Below are 20563 nucleotides of genomic sequence, written 5' to 3'. Positions count from 1 at the left end.
CGGGCCAGCTCGGATACCTTGGTTTCGCCATTTTTCTGCAATTCTGGGTTCCATCCTCGTTTCTCTTCAGGACAGGTTGAGTCTTCGGACTGTCCTGGTGTGGATACTGTGGTGGACATGTTGCAGCAGATTTGGACTCATGTAGTGGACAATTTGACCTTGTCCCAGGAGAAGGCTCAACGTTTCGCTAATCGCAGACGCCGTGTGGGTCCCCGACTTCGTGTTGGGGATCTGGTTTGGTTATCTTCTCGTCATATTCCTATGAAGGTTTCCTCTCCGAAGTTTAAACCTCGTTTCATTGGTCCTTATAGGATTTCTGAGGTTATTAATCCTGTGTCTTTTCGTCTGACCCTCCCAGATTCTTTTTTCATACATAACGTCTTCCATAGGTCATTGTTGCGGAGATACGTGGCACCTATGGTTCCATCTGTTGACCCTCCTGCCCCGGTTTTGGTGGAGGGGGAATTGGAGTATATTGTGGAGAAGATTTTGGATTCTCGTGTTTCAAGACGGAAACTCCAGTATCTGGTTAAATGGAAGGGTTATGCTCAGGAGGATAATTCCTGGGTTTTTGCCTCTGATGTCCATGCTCCCGATCTTGTTCGTGCCTTTCATGTGGCTCATCCTGGTCGGCCTGGGGGCTCTGGTGAGGGTTCGGTGACCCCTCCTCAAGGGGGGGATACTGTTGTGAATTCTGTGGCAGAGCTCCCTCCTGTGGTCACAAGTGGTGCTTCGGCTGATTCTCTCTGGGAGCTTCCGTTTGTGGAGGAAACTGGTACTGCTGTTTCTGAGTTTCCTCCCTCAGGTGATCTGGTGAGGTCGTTAGGTGCTTCTCTACTTAACCCCACCTAATGCTTTGATTCATGCTTCCTGTCAATGTTCCAGTGTTGGACTTGTGTTTCTCTGGATCATTCCTGTGGCCTGCTGCTCTGCATAGCTAAGTGCTTCTTTGCTATTTGTTGCTATTTTTTCTGTCCAGCTTGTCTATTTGTTTTGCTGGAAGCTCTGGGACGCAAAGGGTGTACCTCCGTGCCGTTAGTTCGGTACAGAGGGTCTTTTTGCCCCTTTGCGTGGTTTTCTTTAGGGTTTTGTGTAGACCGCAAAGTTATCTTTCCTATCCTCGTTCTGTTTAGAATATCGGGCCTCACTTTGCTGAATCTATTTCATCCCTACGTTTGTCTTTTCATCTTACTCACAGTCATTATATGTGGGGGGCTGCCTTTTCCTTTGGGGTATTTCTCTGAGGCAAGGTAGGCTTATTTTTTCTATCTTCAGGCTAGTTAGTTTCTCAGGCTGTGCCGAGTTGCATAGGAAGCGTTAGGCGCAATCCACGGCTGCCTCTAGTTGTGTTTGGAGAGGATCAGGGATTGCGGTCTGCAGAGTTCCCACGTCTCAGAGCTCGTTCTATTATTTTGGGTTATTGTCAGATCACTGTATGTGCTCTGACCTCCATGTCCATTGTGATACTGAATTGCCTTTCAGAACAGTCGCCACGTAATAAAGAAATAATGATCTTAACTTGTTGTACTGGGTCACCAGAGGAGCGGGGTTTCAAAGCCAGAAATAGTTTACAATTATTTTTAAAATTCAAAAACTTTGCTCTATGTCCAGAAAATAACTCAGGAATAGGAATCTTAGGTTCTAACATAGGATTCTGAACCACTAAATCTTGAATATTCTGTACATTTATAGCGAGATTATCCATCAAAGAGAACAGACCTTGAATGTCCAAGTCCACACCTGTGTTCTGAATCACCCTGATGTAAAGGGGAAAAGAAAGACAGAACACAGTGCAAAGAAAAAAAAATGGTCTCAGAACTTCTCTTTTCCCTCTATTGAGAAGCATTAGTACTTTGGGCCTCCAGTACTGTTATGAACAGGTAATTCAGAACCACAATGGACATTGAAGTTCAGAGCACACAAAGTGACCTGACAATTACCAAAAGCAAAGGACGAGCTCTGAGACGTGGGAACTCTGCTGACCGCAATCCCTAATCCTAACAAACCACACTAGAGGTAGCCGTGGATTGCGCCTAACGCTCCCTATGCAACTCGGCACAGCCTGAGAAACTAACTAGCCCTGAAGATAGAAAAATAAGCCTACCTTGCCTCAGAGAAATTCCCCAAAGGAAAAGGCAGCCCCCCACATATAATGACTGTGAGTAAGATGAAAATACAAACACAGAGATGAAATAGATTTAGCAAAGTGAGGCCCGACTTACTGAATAGACCGAGGATAGGAAAGATAGCTTTGTGGTCAACACAAAAACCTACAAACAACCACGCAGAGGGGCAAAAAGACCCTCCGCACCGACTAACGGTACAGAGGTGCTCCCTCTGCGTCTCAGAGCTTCCAGCAAGCAAGAAAAACCAATAAAGCAAGCTGGACAGAAAAAATAGCAAGCAAAAATAACACAAGCAAAACTTAGCTTATGCAGGATAGACAGGCCACAGGAACGATCCAGGAGGAAGCAAGACCAATACTAGAACATTGACTGGAGGCCAGGATCAAAGCACCAGGTGGAGTTAAATAGAGCAGCACCTAACGACTTAACCTCATCACCTGAGGAAGGAAACTCAGAAGCCGCAGTACCACTCTCATCCACCAAAGGAAGCTCATAGACAGAACCAGCCGAAGTACCACTCTCGACCACAGGAGGGAGCTTGGCCACAGAATTCACAACAGGTCTCTGAAATAAGGTGTAGAGATCCTTACTTCCTCTGTGTTCCGGCTACCGGGATTTTGCGCCTCAGAAGGAGGCAGCCTGAGTGGGGCTGGTCCCCTTCTGCTATCCACTCCTTTGCTTCGACTTCCTTCACGCTCGCTGCGATGCAATTCTGCCTTTCAATGTCTCTTTCTGGGAGCTGCAGGTCTGAGGGCATACACAGCTCCGTTGACCCTCTGTTCTCCTCAGACAATTGTCTGGAACTGACTTCTACAGAACTCCTGTCTGGAGCTCTGTTAGGAACTTACTGAGCTGAGCTCAGCCAGCAACTAACTAACTTTCCCTACAGAATACCAGTTATACAGTGGGGCAAAAAAGTATTTAGTCAGTCAGCAATAGTGCAAGTTCCACCACTTAAAAAGATGAGAGGCTTCTGTAATTTACATCATAGGTAGACCTCAACTATGGGAGACAAACTGAGAAAAAAAAATCCAGAAAATCACATTGTCTGTTTTTTTAACATTTTATTTGCATATTATGGTGGAAAATAAGTATTTGGTCAGAAACAACATTTCATCTCAATACTTTGTAATATATATCCTTTGTTGGCAATGACAGAGGTCAAATGTTTTCTGTAAGTCTTCACAAGGTTGCCACACACTGTTGTTGGTATGTTGGCCCATTCCTCCATGCAGATCTCCTCTAGAGCAGTGATGTTTTTGGCTTTTCTCTTGGCAACACGGACTTTCAACTCCCTCCAAAGGTTTTCTAAAGGGTTGAGATCTGGAGACTGGCTAGGCCACTCCAGGACCTTGAAATGCTTCTTACGAAGCCACTCCTTCGTTGCCCTGGCGGTGTGCTTTGGATCATTGTCATGTTGAAAGACCCAGCCACGTTTCATTTCAATGCCCTTGCTGATGGAAGGAGGTTTGCACTCAAAATCTCACGATACATGGCCCCATTCATTCTTTCATGTACCCGGATCAGTCGTCCTGGCCCCTTTGCAGAGAAACAACCCCAAAGCATGATGTTTCCACCACCATGCTTTACAGTAGGTATGGTGTTTGATGGATGCAACTCAGTATTCTTTTTCCTCCAAACAAGACAAGTTGTGTTTCTACCAAACAGTTCCAGTTTGGTTTCATCAGACCATAGGACATTCTCCCAAAACTCCTCTGGATCATCCAAATGCTCTCTAGCAAACTTCAGATGGGCCCGGACATGTACTGGCTTAAGCAGTGGGACACGTCTGGCACTGCAGGATCTGAGTCCATGGTGGCGTAGTGTGTTACTTATGGTAGGCCTTGTTACATTGGTCCCAGCTCTCTGCAGTTCATTCACTAGGTCCCCCCGCGTGGTTCTGGGATTTTTGCTCACCGTTCTTGTGATCATTCTGACCCCACGGGGTGGGATTTTGCGTGGAGCCCCAGATGGAGGGAGATTATCAGTGGTCTTGTATGTCTTCCACTTTCTAATTATTGCTCCCACTGTTGATTTCTTCACTCCAAGCTGGTTGGCTATTGCAGATTCAGTCTTCCCAGCCTGGTGCAGGGCTACAATTTTGTTTCTGGTGTCCTTTGACAGCTCTTTGGTCTTCACCATAGTGGAGTTTGGAGTCAGACTGTTTGAGGGTGTGCACAGGTGTCTTTTTATACTGATAACAAGTTTAAACAGGTGCCATTACTACAGGTAATGAGTGGAGGAAAGAGGAGACTCTTAAAGAAGAAGTTACAGGTCTGTGAGAGACAGAAATCTTGATTGTTTGTTTCTGACCAAATACTTATTTTCCACCATAATATGCAAAAAAAATGATAAAAAAAACAGACAATGTGATTTTCTGGATTTTTTTTTCTCAGTTTGTCTCCCATAGTTGAGGTCTACCTATGATGTAAATTACAGATGCCTCTCATCTTTTTAAGGGGTGGAACTTGCACTATTGCTGACTGACTAAATACTTTTTTGCCCCACTGTATATATATGTGGGGAGTGACCTAATAAATAGGAGCAGAAGCTCCTCCTGGTGGCCTGTAGTATGAAATGTGTTGCATGTTTGTGATACCTGGATGCAGTTATCCTTTCTTGCCTCCAAACATAGCATCACTCTCCATGAGAGGAAGCAATACCACTGTGACAACCAAGATCCTGGGGCGCCACACTTCTACAGAAGATCAATTTGGATACTAACCATACAAGGGCAGACAGTGTTCGCGTAACCGCAAGATCACGCAGCGCATGCGCCAGATTACAGCGCTGACCAGGTCAGTATGATGCTGATGGCAGGAGGGTGATAGTATAATGAAGGGAGGAGGCAATGATTTCTTCCAGACATCCATGCCCCGGAGCCTGGAAGAAATCATGAACATGAAAGAATAAAAATAAATTTCTCAATGTCCACACCACAGCTATGAGGCATACAGGTATTCACTTACCTGTATGCCCATAGTAATAAATAAAAATCGTCCAGGGGTGACAGATTCCCTTTAACATCCCGCCAACTCACTGATGGAAAAAGACCGGAGACGAATACTCTGTATTCAGTTTGCTGGGACAGGGAGCCGTTCTTCCTACGAGGTCCTCCTTATCCTTTCCCTGGTCCCTGGCTCAATCTGGGAAACTACACATGTAATCGACGAGAACCGAGCTTGTATTTATTGCGTCCACACACGGCATTCTTTGGATCCTAGAAGCTGATGAAGACGAATGGTATGTCACTGCCTCTCCTGGGATCCTTCAGGTTGATGGTATGGATCCACCCGTACCAATGGGACACCTCCTCCAGCTGCTTATCCTGCTTGAGTCTGCGGGTCTCAATGCGACCAACAAATCCTGGATTTGGGCTGCTTGGTACTGGGTATTTTATTCCAGACTATCACTGGATCATTGATTTGGCCTGCAGTTCAATTCCTTTTGGTCAAACTCTTTGTCCTCCACATCGTTCTGGGCATCCCAAAGGACCAATTCCTTGATCAAATCCGAAAGTGTCTGTGGCCCTGTATTCGATCCGTCAAAGCTGATATAACTCCAGTAGTTGTCGTTTCCTGTTCAGGCTGTATATCCACTCTAGTCCTCTTCTCAAGGCCAAGCTGGTGGGGTTGGGTATGGTGATGTCCGAAACCTGCTGTGTATGCCACCCCTATAGTCTGATGAGTCTATCTGCTTCCTTTGTTGTGGAGCTCTTGGACGGTGTCTATGAACACCAGTCCCCTGCAGCTCAGTGATGGGCACTAGATCAAAACTGTATTCCAGATGAGGCCTCTGTGTCCAGTTCTGGGTTCCACATTTTAACAAAGACATTGAAAAACTGGTTCACGTTCAGAGAAGAGCGACCAGGATAGTGAGCGGACTGCAAACTATGTCCTACGTGGAATGGTTAAAGATTCTGACAATGTTTAGCTTGCAAGAAAGAAGGCCAATAAGAGACTTAATAGGTGTCTACAAGTATCTGGAGGGCTGTCACAGTGTAGAGGGATCATCATTATTCTCATTTTACATGGAAACACGAGAAGCAATGTCATGAAACTGAAAGGGAAAAGATACATATTAGATATTAGAAAAAACTTTTTGACAGTGAGGCGACCAATGAGTGGAACAGGCTGCCACGAGAGGTGGTGATGAGTTCTCCTTCAATGGAAGTCTTCAAACAGAGGCTGGACAAGCATCTGTCTGATATGGTTTAATGAATCCTGCACTGAGCAAGGGGTTGGGGATGATGACCCTGGAGGTCCCTTCTAACTCTTAACATCCTATGATAACCGCAAGATCACGCAGCGCATGCGCCAGATTACAGCGCTGACCAGGTCAGTATGATGCTGATGGCAGGAGGGTGATAGTATAATGAAGGGAGGAGGCAATGATTTCTTCCAGACATCCATGCCCCGGAGCCTGGAAGAAATCATGAACATGAAAGAATAAAAATAAATTTCTCAATGTCCACACCATAGCTATGAGGCATACAGGTATTCACTTACCTGTATGCCCATAGTAATAAATAAAAATCGTCCAGGGGTGACAGATTCCCTTTAACATCCCGCCAACTCACTGATGGAAAAAGACCGGAGACGAAGACTCTGTATTCAGTTTGCTGGGACAGGGAGCCGTTCTTCCTACGAGGTCCTCCTTATCCTTTCCCTGGTCCCTGGCTCAATCTGGGAAACTACACATGTAATCGACGAGAACCGAGCTTGTATTTATTGCGTCCACACACGGCATTCTGTGGATCCTAGAAGCTGATGAAGACGAATGGTATGTCACTGCCTCTCCTGGGATCCTTCAGGTTGATGGTATGGATCCACCTGTATCAATGGGACACCTCCTCCAGCTGCTTATCCTGCTTGAGTCTGCGGGTCTCAATGTGACCAACAAATCCTGGATTTGGGCTGCTTGGTACTGGGTATTTTGTTCCAGACTATCACTGGATCATTGATTTGGCCTGCAGTTCAATTCCTTTTGGTCAAACTCTTTGTCCTCCACATCGTTCTGATATGGTTTAATGAATCCTGCACTGAGCAAGGGGTTGGGGATGATGACCCTGGAGGTCCCTTCTAACTCTTAACATCCTATGATTCTATATATTTGTCTGGTTGGAGTCATGGTGCATGGGCTACTGTAATCTAGAGTCACCCTGTAGAAAGAGAGAGGTCCCTCTTATGCTCACAGCTCTCCTTCAGGTCATTATCCATAGGTTTGAGGGGGAGGGCAGGAAAAGGTCACCTGTAGTGATGAGCGAGTATACTTGTTGCTCGGGTTTTCCCTAGCACGCTCGGGTGGTCTCCGAGTATTTGTGAGTGCTCGGAGAATTAGTTTTGTCCACCCGCAGCTGCATGATTTACGGCTGCTAGACATCTTGAATACATGTAGGGATTTTCTAGCAACCAGGCAACCCCCACATGTACTCAGACTGGCTAGCAGCCGTAAATCATGCAGCTGGTCAACAAAAACTAAATCTCCAAGCTTTTGCTGAAATACTCGGAGACCACTCATCACTAGTCGCCTGTCATTGTTCAAGTGTCCAATTTGCCTGCATATTTTGTCCTTCAATGTCCTTGTCCTTTGCAGAACAACAAGCTGCATGGACTGATACGATAGGTAGTTAGCAGGTATTCACCAAATTAACAAATATTGATTGTTCAATTAACCTTCTCCTTTGTCCCTCAAGGATAGCAGAACAATAAGCTGTAGGAGCTGATACAATGGGTACTCGGCAGCCTACTGAATAATAAGTCTGGCATTATTAAGAATAAACTTGGTGTCGCCACATTTACAATTATAGTTCCTAATTTACAGCAGTCAGTAATATCATTCCACAGCATATCCCCTAATGTTTCAAGATATAAAATTAAAACAACTATTGTCTGAACCAATACGTATTGTAGCTAAAAAGGAACCATTGATCGAGGATATACTATACTTTCGCTGAGGTTATATTTGAGTAATACAACAATATCCCCAAAAAACTTGCTATCAAGTCAGGGCTCTTTTAACTGTGGACATACTGTATGTACTTGATGTAAACATACTAATAATACATAAACTTTTCAGTATGCTGTCTGGGCTGTATCTGCTGAAGAAACGTCAAACAGCACAGCGCACCCAGTATCAGGTCAGAATAGTGTTGAGGCAGCAGCGCTCCAGTGAGGGGCAACAGGACTCCAGTGAGGGGCAGCTGGACTATAGTGAGGGGCAGCTGGACTTCGGTGAGGGGCAGCTGGACTCCGGTGAGGGGCAGCAGGACTCCAGTGAGTGGCAGCTGGACTCCAGTGAGTGGCAGCAGCACTCCAGTAAGTGGCAGCAGGACTACAGTGAGGGACAGCTGGACTCCAGTGAGGGGCAGCAGGACTCCAGTGAGTGGCAGCTGGACTCCAGTGAGTGGCAGCAGCACTCCAGTAAGTGGCAGCAGGACTACGGTGAGGGGCAGCTGGACTCCGGTGAGGGGCAGCAGGACTTCAGTGAGGGGCAGCTTGACTCCAGTGAGTGGCAGCTGGATTCCAGTGAGTGGCAGCAGCACTCCAGTAAGTGGCAGCAGGACTACAGTGAGGGACAGCTGGACTCCGGTGAGGGGCAGCTGGACTCCAGTGAGGGGCAGCAGGACTCCAGTGAGTGGCAGCTGGACTCCAGTGAGTGACAGCAGCACTCCAGTAAGTGACAGCAGGACTACAGTGAGGGGCAGCAGGACTTCAGTGAGGGGCGGTTGGACTCCGGTGAGGGGCAGCTGGACTCTGGTGAGGGGCAGCTGTACTCCAGTGAGGGGCAGCTGGACTCAGTGAGTGGCAGCAGCACTCCAGTAAGTGGCAGCAGGACTCCGGTGAGAGACAGCAAGACTCCAGTCAGTGACAGCAGGACCCTGGTGAGGGGCAGCAGGACTCCAGTGAGGGGCAGCAGGACCTCTGTGAGGGGCAGCAGGACTTCAGTGAGGGGCAGCAGCACTCCAGAAAGTGGCAGCAGTACTCCAGTGAGGGGCAACAGGACTCCAGTGAGTGGCAGCAGGACTCCAGTGAGGGGCAAAAGGACTCCAGTGAATGGCAGCAGCACTCCAGTAAATGGCAGCAGGACTCCGGTGAAGGATAGCAGTACTCCAGTCAGTGACAACAGGACTCCGGCGAGGAGCAGCAGGACTCCAGTAAGTGGCAGCAGGACTACGGTGAGAGACAGCAGGACTCCAGTCAGTGACAGCAGGACTCCAGTAAGTGGCAGCAGGACTACGGTGAGGGGCAGCAGGACTCCAGTGAGGGGCAGCAGGACCCCTGTGAGGGGCAGCAGGACTTCAGTGAGGGGCAGCAGCACTCCAGTAAGTGGCAGCAGGACTTCAGTGAGGGGCAGCAGCACTCCAGTAAGTGGCAGCAGGACTCCAGTGAGGGGCAACAGGACTCTACTGAGGTCGGATGTGCGGCCAAAACGTTGCTATCTTATCATGGCTGGAATAAAGACTTTTTCTACTAGACAATAACACCCGTTTGGAGCGCTGTTCTTCCTATTCTTTGGATATACGTTTCTCCAGGAGGGTTCCCTGGACTTGGAACGAGCGCCCTAACAAGTGAGTGCTGTTGGTCACCTTTATTCTATATCTACTGAGGGCAGCAGGACGCTGCTCACCTCCTGATAACTCCAGCCAGGTGTAAACATGTTAGGGGGGTTGAAGACACAAAAGAGAATAGTAAAACCAAAAACACTCAGTTTGAAAAAATGTTGCAGTAATCCGCAAGTGCTAGTAAAAGATGTAAAAAACAGGGTATTTGGTTGATACGTTTTTTGCAAAAAATGTATACTAAGCTGCTCTACCAATCTTCACGGTATACCCTTATCAGAGCAGTCCTAACTAATGTATGCAATCCCTATCTGATGTATTTAAAAACCTGATCATCTGTATATAACCTGTGTGAACAGGGTTCAGAGAGGAAAAATCCATGTGTGCATACAGGGTAGAACAGCTATTGTGCAGATAGCCCAAGAGGAGTGGTGGAACTCCCCAGTCTTGTAGACACAAGAGAACAATTATGGAAACAGGAACACATGGGCTACTTGCACAGTGAACAAGTCTGTATGATCATGTTCACACACCACCAAGAAACCTGAAGACACAAAAGAGAATAGTAAAACCAAAAACACTCAGTTTGAAAAAATGTTGCAGTAATCCGCAAGTGCTAGTAAAAGATGTAAATAACAGGGTATTTGGTTGATACGTTTTTTGCAAAAAATGTATACTAAGCTGCTCTACCAATCTTCACGGTATACCCTTATCAGAGCAGTCCTAACTAATGTATGCAATCCCTATCTGATGTATTTAAAAACCTGATCATCTGTATATAACCTGTGTGAACAGGGTTCAGAGAGGAAAAATCCATGTGTGCATACAGGGTAGAACAGCTATTGTGCAGATAGCCCAAGAGGAGTGGTGGAACTCCCCAGTCTTGTAGACACAAGAGAACAATTATGGAAACAGGAACACATGGGCTACTTGCACAGTGAACAAGTCTGTATGATCATGTTCACACACCACCAAGAAACCTGAAGACACAAAAGAGAATAGTAAAACCAAAAACACTCAGTTTGAAAAAATGTTGCAGTAATCCGCAAGTGCTAGTAAAAGATGTAAAAAACAGGGTATTTGGTTGATACGTTTTTTGCAAAAAATGTATACTAAGCTGCTCTACCAATCTTCACGGTATACCCTTATCAGAGCAGTCCTAACTAATGTATGCAATCCCTATCTGATGTATTTAAAAACCTGATCATCTGTATATAACCTGTGTGAACAGGGTTCAGAGAGGAAAAATCCATGTGTGCATACAGGGTAGAACAGCTATTGTGCAGATAGCCCAAGAGGAGTGGTGGAACTCCCCAGTCTTGTAGACACAAGAGAACAATTATGGAAACAGGAACACATGGGCTACTTGCACAGTGAACAAGTCTGTATGATCATGTTCACACACCACCAAGAAACCTGAAGACACAAAAGAGAATAGTAAAACCAAAAACACTCAGTTTGAAAAAATGTTGCAGTAATCCGCAAGTGCTAGTAAAAGATGTAAAAAACAGGGTATTTGGTTGATACGTTTTTTGCAAAAAATGTATACTAAGCTGCTCTACCAATCTTCACGGTATACCCTTATCAGAGCAGTCCTAACTAATGTATGCAATCCCTATCTGATGTATTTAAAAACCTGATCATCTGTATATAACCTGTGTGAACAGGGTTCAGAGAGGAAAAATCCATGTGTGCATACAGGGTAGAACAGCTATTGTGCAGATAGCCCAAGAGGAGTGGTGGAACTCCCCAGTCTTGTAGACACAAGAGAACAATTATGGAAACAGGAACACATGGGCTACTTGCACAGTGAACAAGTCTGTATGATCATGTTCACACACCACCAAGAAACCTGAAGACACAAAAGAGAATAGTAAAACCAAAAACACTCAGTTTGAAAAAATGTTGCAGTAATCCGCAAGTGCTAGTAAAAGATGTAAAAAACAGGGTATTTGGTTGATACGTTTTTTGCAAAAAATGTATACTAAGCTGCTCTACCAATCTTCACGGTATACCCTTATCAGAGCAGTCCTAACTAATGTATGCAATCCCTATCTGATGTATTTAAAAACCTGATCATCTGTATATAACCTGTGTGAACAGGGTTCAGAGAGGAAAAATCCATGTGTGCATACAGGGTAGAACAGCTATTGTGCAGATAGCCCAAGAGGAGTGGTGGAACTCCCCAGTCTTGTAGACACAAGAGAACAATTATGGAAACAGGAACACATGGGCTACTTGCACAGTGAACAAGTCTGTATGATCATGTTCACACACCACCAAGAAACCTGAAGACACAAAAGAGAATAGTAAAACCAAAAACACTCAGTTTGAAAAAATGTTGCAGTAATCCGCAAGTGCTAGTAAAAGATGTAAAAAACAGGGTATTTGGTTGATACGTTTTTTGCAAAAAATGTATACTAAGCTGCTCTACCAATCTTCACGGTATACCCTTATCAGAGCAGTCCTAACTAATGTATGCAATCCCTATCTGATGTATTTAAAAACCTGATCATCTGTATATAACCTGTGTGAACAGGGTTCAGAGAGGAAAAATCCATGTGTGCATACAGGGTAGAACAGCTATTGTGCAGATAGCCCAAGAGGAGTGGTGGAACTCCCCAGTCTTGTAGACACAAGAGAACAATTATGGAAACAGGAACACATGGGCTACTTGCACAGTGAACAAGTCTGTATGATCATGTTCACACACCACCAAGAAACCTGAAGACACAAAAGAGAATAGTAAAACCAAAAACACTCAGTTTGAAAAAATGTTGCAGTAATCCGCAAGTGCTAGTTATATACAGATGATCAGGTTTTTAAATACATCAGATAGGGATTGCATACATTAGTTAGGACTGCTCTGATAAGGGTATACCGTGAAGATTGGTAGAGCAGCTTAGTATACATTTTTTGCAAAAAACGTATCAACCAAATACCCTGTTTTTTACATCTTTTACTAGCACTTGCGGATTACTGCAACATTTTTTCAAACTGAGTGTTTTTGGTTTTACTATTCTCTTTTGTGTCTTCAGGTTTCTTGGTGGTGTGTGAACATGATCATACAGACTTGTTCACTGTGCAAGTAGCCCATGTGTTCCTGTTTCCATAATTGTTCTCTTGTGTCTACAAGACTGGGGAGTTCCACCACTCCTCTTGGGCTATCTGCACAATAGCTGTTCTACCCTGTATGCACACATGGATTTTTCCTCTCTGAACCCTGTTCACACAGGTTATATACAGATGATCAGGTTTTTAAATACATCAGATAGGGATTGCATACATTAGTTAGGACTGCTCTGATAAGGGTATACCGTGAAGATTGGTAGAGCAGCTTAGTATACATTTTTTGCAAAAAACGTATCAACCAAATACCCTGTTTTTTACATCTTTTACTAGCACTTGCGGATTACTGCAACATTTTTTCAAACTGAGTGTTTTTGGTTTTACTATTCTCTTTTGTGTCTTCAGGTTTCTTGGTGGTGTGTGAACATGATCATACAGACTTGTTCACTGTGCAAGTAGCCCATGTGTTCCTGTTTCCATAATTGTTCTCTTGTGTCTACAAGACTGGGGAGTTCCACCACTCCTCTTGGGCTATCTGCACAATAGCTGTTCTACCCTGTATGCACACATGGATTTTTCCTCTCTGAACCCTGTTCACACAGGTTATATACAGATGATCAGGTTTTTAAATACATCAGATAGGGATTGCATACATTAGTTAGGACTGCTCTGATAAGGGTATACCGTGAAGATTGGTAGAGCAGCTTAGTATACATTTTTTGCAAAAAACGTATCAACCAAATACCCTGTTTTTTACATCTTTTACTAGCACTTGCGGATTACTGCAACATTTTTTCAAACTGAGTGTTTTTGGTTTTACTATTCTCTTTTGTGTCTTCAGGTTTCTTGGTGGTGTGTGAACATGATCATACAGACTTGTTCACTGTGCAAGTAGCCCATGTGTTCCTGTTTCCATAATTGTTCTCTTGTGTCTACAAGACTGGGGAGTTCCACCACTCCTCTTGGGCTATCTGCACAATAGCTGTTCTACCCTGTATGCACACATGGATTTTTCCTCTCTGAACCCTGTTCACACAGGTTATATACAGATGATCAGGTTTTTAAATACATCAGATAGGGATTGCATACATTAGTTAGGACTGCTCTGATAAGGGTATACCGTGAAGATTGGTAGAGCAGCTTAGTATACATTTTTTGCAAAAAACGTATCAACCAAATACCCTGTTTTTTACATCTTTTACTAGCACTTGCGGATTACTGCAACATTTTTTCAAACTGAGTGTTTTTGGTTTTACTATTCTCTTTTGTGTCTTCAGGTTTCTTGGTGGTGTGTGAACATGATCATACAGACTTGTTCACTGTGCAAGTAGCCCATGTGTTCCTGTTTCCATGTTAGGGGGGTTGTCTGGTCTTAGGCTAAAAGTCTGCAGTCTCTGTATGTGACTGTATACTTGTGAGTCCTCATGTTGTGCATACTGCACGCTGTTAGGATTCTTCAGTGCCAAGAGCTGTGGGCGCATGACTACAAGCATGTGATTTGCATACATGCGATCTCTGGCCGACTAGATTTGCACGGCCTCACTCAATCCAAATATATTGAGCAACGCCGGAAACAGTCTAGTTGTAACGTGGCTGGGAGTATTTAAATCATATACTTGTGATCACATGATTGTCCGACACCGGAGCGACTGTAGACTTGAAGCTTAACACCAGGAAAGGATGGGCCGCTACTCATGGGCCACTGCTGTGTGCTTCCCCCAGGCTAAAATTTGCCAGCCAGCCCGTGAACATAATGGAGATGTTTCTATATTCCAAGTAACAGGCATAGAAAGAGGTAAGCCATCCATCAGAAGAGGAGACGACAAAGGAAAGCTAATAAACCGGGAAACATGGTGGATCTATATACTACAGACTTAGATCACTGTCATAGAGCAAAATTAAAATCCACAAAAAATTGTCCAGAGAGGGGACATATCACCCTCACATTCAACATATGGGATTAATTGTTTTTGGGGAAGAGAGAAACTAATTATAACTGGGGAAGCGAGAGAGCTGACACTTCAATCTCCAACTCCAACAGGAGATTTACTCTGGTAAAAAGATACAAGGACTGAGATTCGTGTGCGCACAGGCGGGGAAATACTAATCCAAACCAAAGTGCTTCCTCAGATCAAAGCACGGTTCCCAGACCTTTTGGAGTCAGTGGGAAGTGATGAATATTGGGGTTTGCATTCATCCAATATTTATGGGAGATGTATTTTTGGCATCGTAGTGAAGTGGTGAATATAACGCGTTCACTCACATCACCGTGAAGTAATTCTAATCCCTTCAACTTAATAACAGTCTGAAGGATGATGCTATGCAGGCCATGTTTCATCTCCATAGAATGGTAAAATTGCGATAAGAGATATGACAACAATGTCTACCGCCTTGGACTTACAGGGGTGAAGATAACCTTAAAATTGGGGATCTCATAAAATTCTAAAAGACCTGGTACATCCCACAACCAGCCCCCACGCAAGCTCACCAAGGGAAGGTATGTGGGCATAACCTAGATCTAATAAAAAGCAGAATTTGGGTTTGGTCATTTGTCAATCCTGGAAGGTACAGCTTGCTGTGGTTCTGTCTGTTTTCTTATTTCATAGAATTGTATATACTGCATTGTTTTGTTCCCATTTTGTATCGTCTTTGTGTATTTTTTGTAAAAAAAATTAATAGCTCTGTTCTTCTTGCTCTGTATACCTCTCTACTGAAGCCATACGCTACCTTGTAACGGGTGTCCAATCAGCCTGTATAAACAATTGGTAGTGACAGCTAGTAGTTCGTTTTGTTATTGTGAAATTAGCAGTGATCCGTACCGAGGTATATATGTATTACAATCTGAGGTGTATATACCATATCACTGTGATTTCCCCAATTACAGCGCTGCTGTTCTTTAATACATAGAAAAAAACAATAAATACTCATACTCACCTTTACCCATCCAGTGACACACATCCAACTGAAGTAGGGGATGGCGTCAGCGTCCATACTATGGCGCCATTTTACTGAAGACACTCCAATTGTGTCCTTGCTGGGCTGAGTCCCAAATAATCAGAAACACTGTCTTGAAACTCTTAGGGAATGCCGATCTCTCCAACGCAGTACTTCCTTAAGTCCTTAAATATAGGGCCTCTGGATGCTTAGCCCAAGATGCTGTGTACTTGGTTGTCCTCATTGAGTCAGCTCATGTCAAGCTGAGCAATGTGTCCCAGTGTCACCAACAACAGATCCAAAGTCACACCGTCCTATACTCCAAGGATCTGTAGCTTCACTTCCACCCAAACTCTCCTTCGACTCCTCTCAACTGCCCACCAACTGCCAAAACCATCACGGTCCAACATTGGCCTCTTGCTGCTGCTGCTCCCTACTGGCCAGATCACATATTACCTAATCTTCAACCAGTGAACTGTGATTAACCCTTACACTCTCTAACCCTAACACTCGCTAATGAGCTTGTGATGGGGCCTGAGGCACTACCTATGTCTGACCCTGTATATGGGGGTGCTTTCTGTCTGGCCCTGTGTGTGGGAAAACTTTTTCTCTAACCCTGTGTATGAGGGCACTTTCTATCTGACCCTTCACTCCCTATGTATGGGGGCTCTCTGTCAGTCCCTGTGTATGGAAGTGTCAGTCACTGCGTATGGGGTTACTCTGTCAGACCCTGTGTATGGGGGGGCTCTCTGTCAGATCCTGTGTATGGGGGGCTCTCTGTCAGATCCTGTGTATGGGGGCTCTCTGTCAGATCCTGTGTATGGGGTTACTGTTTCAGTCCCGGTGTATGGGGGCGCTCTCTGTCAGACCCTGTGTATGGGGGACTCTCTGTCAGACCCTGTGTATGGGGGCACTCTGTCAGATCCTGTGTATGGGGGGCTCTCTCAGACCCTGTGTATGGGGGCTCTGTCAGTCCCAGTGTATGGGGGCTCTGTCAGACACTGTGTATAGGGTCACTCTCTCTCAGTCTCTGTGTATGGGGGGCTCTCTGTCAGACCCTGTGTATGGGGGCTCTGTCAGTCCCAGTGTATGGGGGGCTCTGTCAGACCCTGTGTATGGGGTCAGGTCACTCTCAGTCCCTGTGTATGGGCTCTCTGTCAGACACTGTGAATGTGTGAGCTGTCTGTCAGACCCTGTGTATGGGGGGCTCTCTGTCAGACCCTGTGTATGGGGGCACTCTGTCAGTCCCTGTGTATGGGGGCTCTCTGCCAGACCCTGTGTAAGGGGTGCTCTCTGTCAGTCCCAGTGTATGGGGGGCTCTGTCAGACCCTGTGTATGGGGTGTGCTCTGTCAATCCCAGTATATGGAGGGCTCTCTGCCAGACCCTGTGTAAGGGGTGCTCTCTGTCAGTCCCAGTGTATGGGGGTGCTCTCTGTCAGACCCTGTGTATGGGGGCACTTTCTGACCCAATAGCTGAGGAGGGGGCGCTCTCTGCCAGCACTGTGTATGGGGGGCTCTCTGTCAGTCCCTGTGTATGGAGGCTTTCTGTCAGACCCTGTGTATGGGGGCACTTTCTGACCCAATAGCTGAGGAGGGGACACTCTCTGCCAGCACTGTGTATGGGGTGCTCTCTGTCAGACCCTGTGTATGGGGGCACTTTCTGACCCAATAGCTGAGGAGGGGGAGCTCTATGCCAGCACTGTGTATGGGGTGCTCTCTGTCAGACCCTGTGTATGGGGGCACTTTCTGACCCAATAGCTGAGGAGGGGGAGCTCTATGCCAGCACTGTGTATGGGGTGCTCTCTGTCAGACCCTGTGTATGGGGGCACTTTCTGACCCAATAGCTGAGGAGGGGACGCTCTCTGCCAGCACTGTGTATGGGGTGCTCTCTGTCAGACCCTGTGTATGGGGGCACTTTCTGACCCAATAGCTGAGGAGGGGGAGCTCTATGCCAGCACTGTGTATGGGGTGCTCTCTGTCAGACCCTGTGTATGGGGGGCACTTTCTGAGCCAATAGCTGAGGAGGGGGCGCTCTCTGCCAGCACTGTGTATGGGGTGCTCTCTGTCAGACCCTGTGTATGGGGGCACTTTCTGACCCAATAGCTGAGGAGGGGGAGCTCTATGCCAGCACTGTGTATGGGGTGCTCTCTGTCAGACCCTGTGTATGGGGGCACTTTCTGACCCAATAGCTGAGGAGGGGACGCTCTCTGCCAGCACTGTGTATGGGGTGCTCTCTGTCAGACCCTGTGTATGGGGGCACTTTCTGACCCAATAGCTGAGGAGGGGGAGCTCTATGCCAGCACTGTGTATGGGGTGCTCTCTGTCAGACCCTGTGTATGGGGGCACTTTCTGACCCAATAGCTGAGGAGGGGGAGCTCTATGCCAGCACTGTGTATGGGGTGCTCTCTGTCAGACCCTGTGTATGGGGGCACTTTCTGACCCAATAGCTGAGGAGGGGGAGCTCTATGCCAGCACTGTGTATGGGGTGCTCTCTGTCAGACCCTGTGTATGGGGGCACTTTCTGACCCAATAGCTGAGGAGGGGGAGCTCTATGCCAGCACTGTGTATGGGGTGCTCTCTGTCAGACCCTGTGTATGGGGGCACTTTCTGACCCAATAGCTGAGGAGGGGGAGCTCTATGCCAGCACTGTGTATGGGGTGCTCTCTGTCAGACCCTGTGTATGGGGGCACTTTCTGACCCAATAGCTGAGGAGGGGGAGCTCTATGCCAGCACTGTGTATGGGGTGCTCTCTGTCAGACCCTGTGTATGGGGGCACTTTCTGACCCAATAGCTGAGGAGGGGACGCTCTCTGCCAGCACTGTGTATGGGGTGCTCTCTGTCAGACCCTGTGTATGGGGGCACTTTCTGACCCAATAGCTGAGGAGGGGGAGCTCTATGCCAGCACTGTGTATGGGGTGCTCTCTGTCAGACCCTGTGTATGGGGGCACTTTCTGACCCAATAGCTGAGGAGGGGGAGCTCTATGCCAGCACTGTGTATGGGGGGCGCTCTCTGTCAGACCCTGTGTATGGGGGGCACTTTCTGAGCCAATAGCTGAGGAGGGGGCGCTCTCTGCCAGCACTGTGTATGGGGGGCTCTCTGTCAGTCCCTGTGTATGGAGGCTTTCTGTCAGACCCTGTGTATGGGGGCACTTTCTGACCCCATAGCTGAGGTGGGGGCCTTACAGCTTTGTTCTCGGGGGTCTGTCTCGCTTTTTCTTTGTGTTATAACATCAGACGTGCCGCTTTGTGCTGAGCTGGGACATTTTGGATGATTTGCTGAGCCCCCGCTGTGCATTACTATTGGCGTGTGGAGAAATGTTGGCTCAGCTGCCCCCAAACCTCAAGTATGCGAGCACAGATCCCAATCCGCTACCTCAGTGTTTCTGGAAGTTATATTTAGCTTCTGCGAGAAGAGAACTGGAAGAGGCCGGGCCGCGGTCTGGAAACACCGCCATGTTGGCAGGATCCTCCGACACTTAGGGGCTCAGCCTGAGAGACCCCAACGTCTCCTCATGGAAGAAATGATGGCACCTTTATAGCCAATGCCACAAGTAGTGTTCTTGGTTGGTTGGAAATAAAGGCGGCTTTCTTCATATGTGATATTATAGGCTTCTCCTGCGTATTTCTATAAGTGGATGGATCTACAGAGATCTCTCGGCCACTCTGCTTCTTCTTTACTCTACATAAACTGACCTGCGGCACATGTTACATTTCCGAAGCCTATCAATTTCTCTGGCGGAGACACTGAGTTTTCTGACAGGTAAAAAGAGCACAAAACCACGGCAAAAACGCATCAAAAACACATATAAACCACACCTAAGTACATCAGTAAGGTTTTGATAAAGCCAAATTCCAGGAAGTATAAAAAAGAAATCAGCTTAATTTAAACCATGACATACCAAAAAGAGACCAAAAAACACAATAAAATGTTGATAAAAACTCAATAAAAAAACACACAAAAAATGAACTCGATAAAAAACCGCATTCAAAAACCAAAGGAACTCGATAAAAACGCACACGAAAACAATATGAACTCAATAAAAAAGCGATAAAAAACTGCACACAAAAACAATACACTTGGTAAAACCTCACACACAAAAACAAAATGAACTCGATAAAAAAAGGCACGCAAACAAAATAAACTTAATAAAAAACGCACACACAAACAAAATGAACTCAACGAAAACGCGATAAAACAACACACACAAAAACTAAATGAACTCAATAAGAAAACGCACGCAAAAGCAGCATGAACTGGATAAAAACTCGATAAAAAACGACACACAAAAACAAAATAAACTCAATAAAAAAATGCAAACAAAAACAATTAGCTAAAAAAAAAAAACTCGATAAAAAAACGCACACAAAAACAAAATGAACTGGGTAAAAACCAGATAAACGACACACAAAAGCAAAAAAACACTCGATAAAAACCGCACACAAAAAACAAAATGTATTGGATAAAAACTCGATAAAAAACGCACACAAAAACAAAATGAACTGGATAAAAACCCGATAAACTACACACAAAAACAAAAAACACTCGATAAAAACCGCACACAAAAACAAAATGTATTGGATAAAAATTCGATAAAAAAGGCACACAAAAACAAAACGGAAAACCTTAAATAACCTAATTTAGATAATAGGTGTGAAAATGGTGCAGACATTTTAAAACATAAAAAAACACAAGGATAGATATTTCCGATTCTACAAGTGTCAGAGGATAATCTTTACATCTACAAGTACGGTTTGTTGAGTAAATCTGACAACCAGTTTCATAAACCAGAAATGTGCACATTGAAGTTGTCACTTCCCTTCCCCCCCGCTGACATTAAATATCTTATAACGGCAGGGGGCGACACTGAGCAAC

The sequence above is a fragment of the Ranitomeya imitator genome, chromosome 4 (genome assembly GCF_032444005.1).
Source record: "Ranitomeya imitator isolate aRanImi1 chromosome 4, aRanImi1.pri, whole genome shotgun sequence".
In the NCBI taxonomy this organism is placed as follows: Eukaryota; Metazoa; Chordata; class Amphibia; order Anura; family Dendrobatidae; genus Ranitomeya; species Ranitomeya imitator.
The sequence above is the reverse complement of the archived record's forward strand: the minus strand, read 5'-3'. Positions refer to the sequence as shown.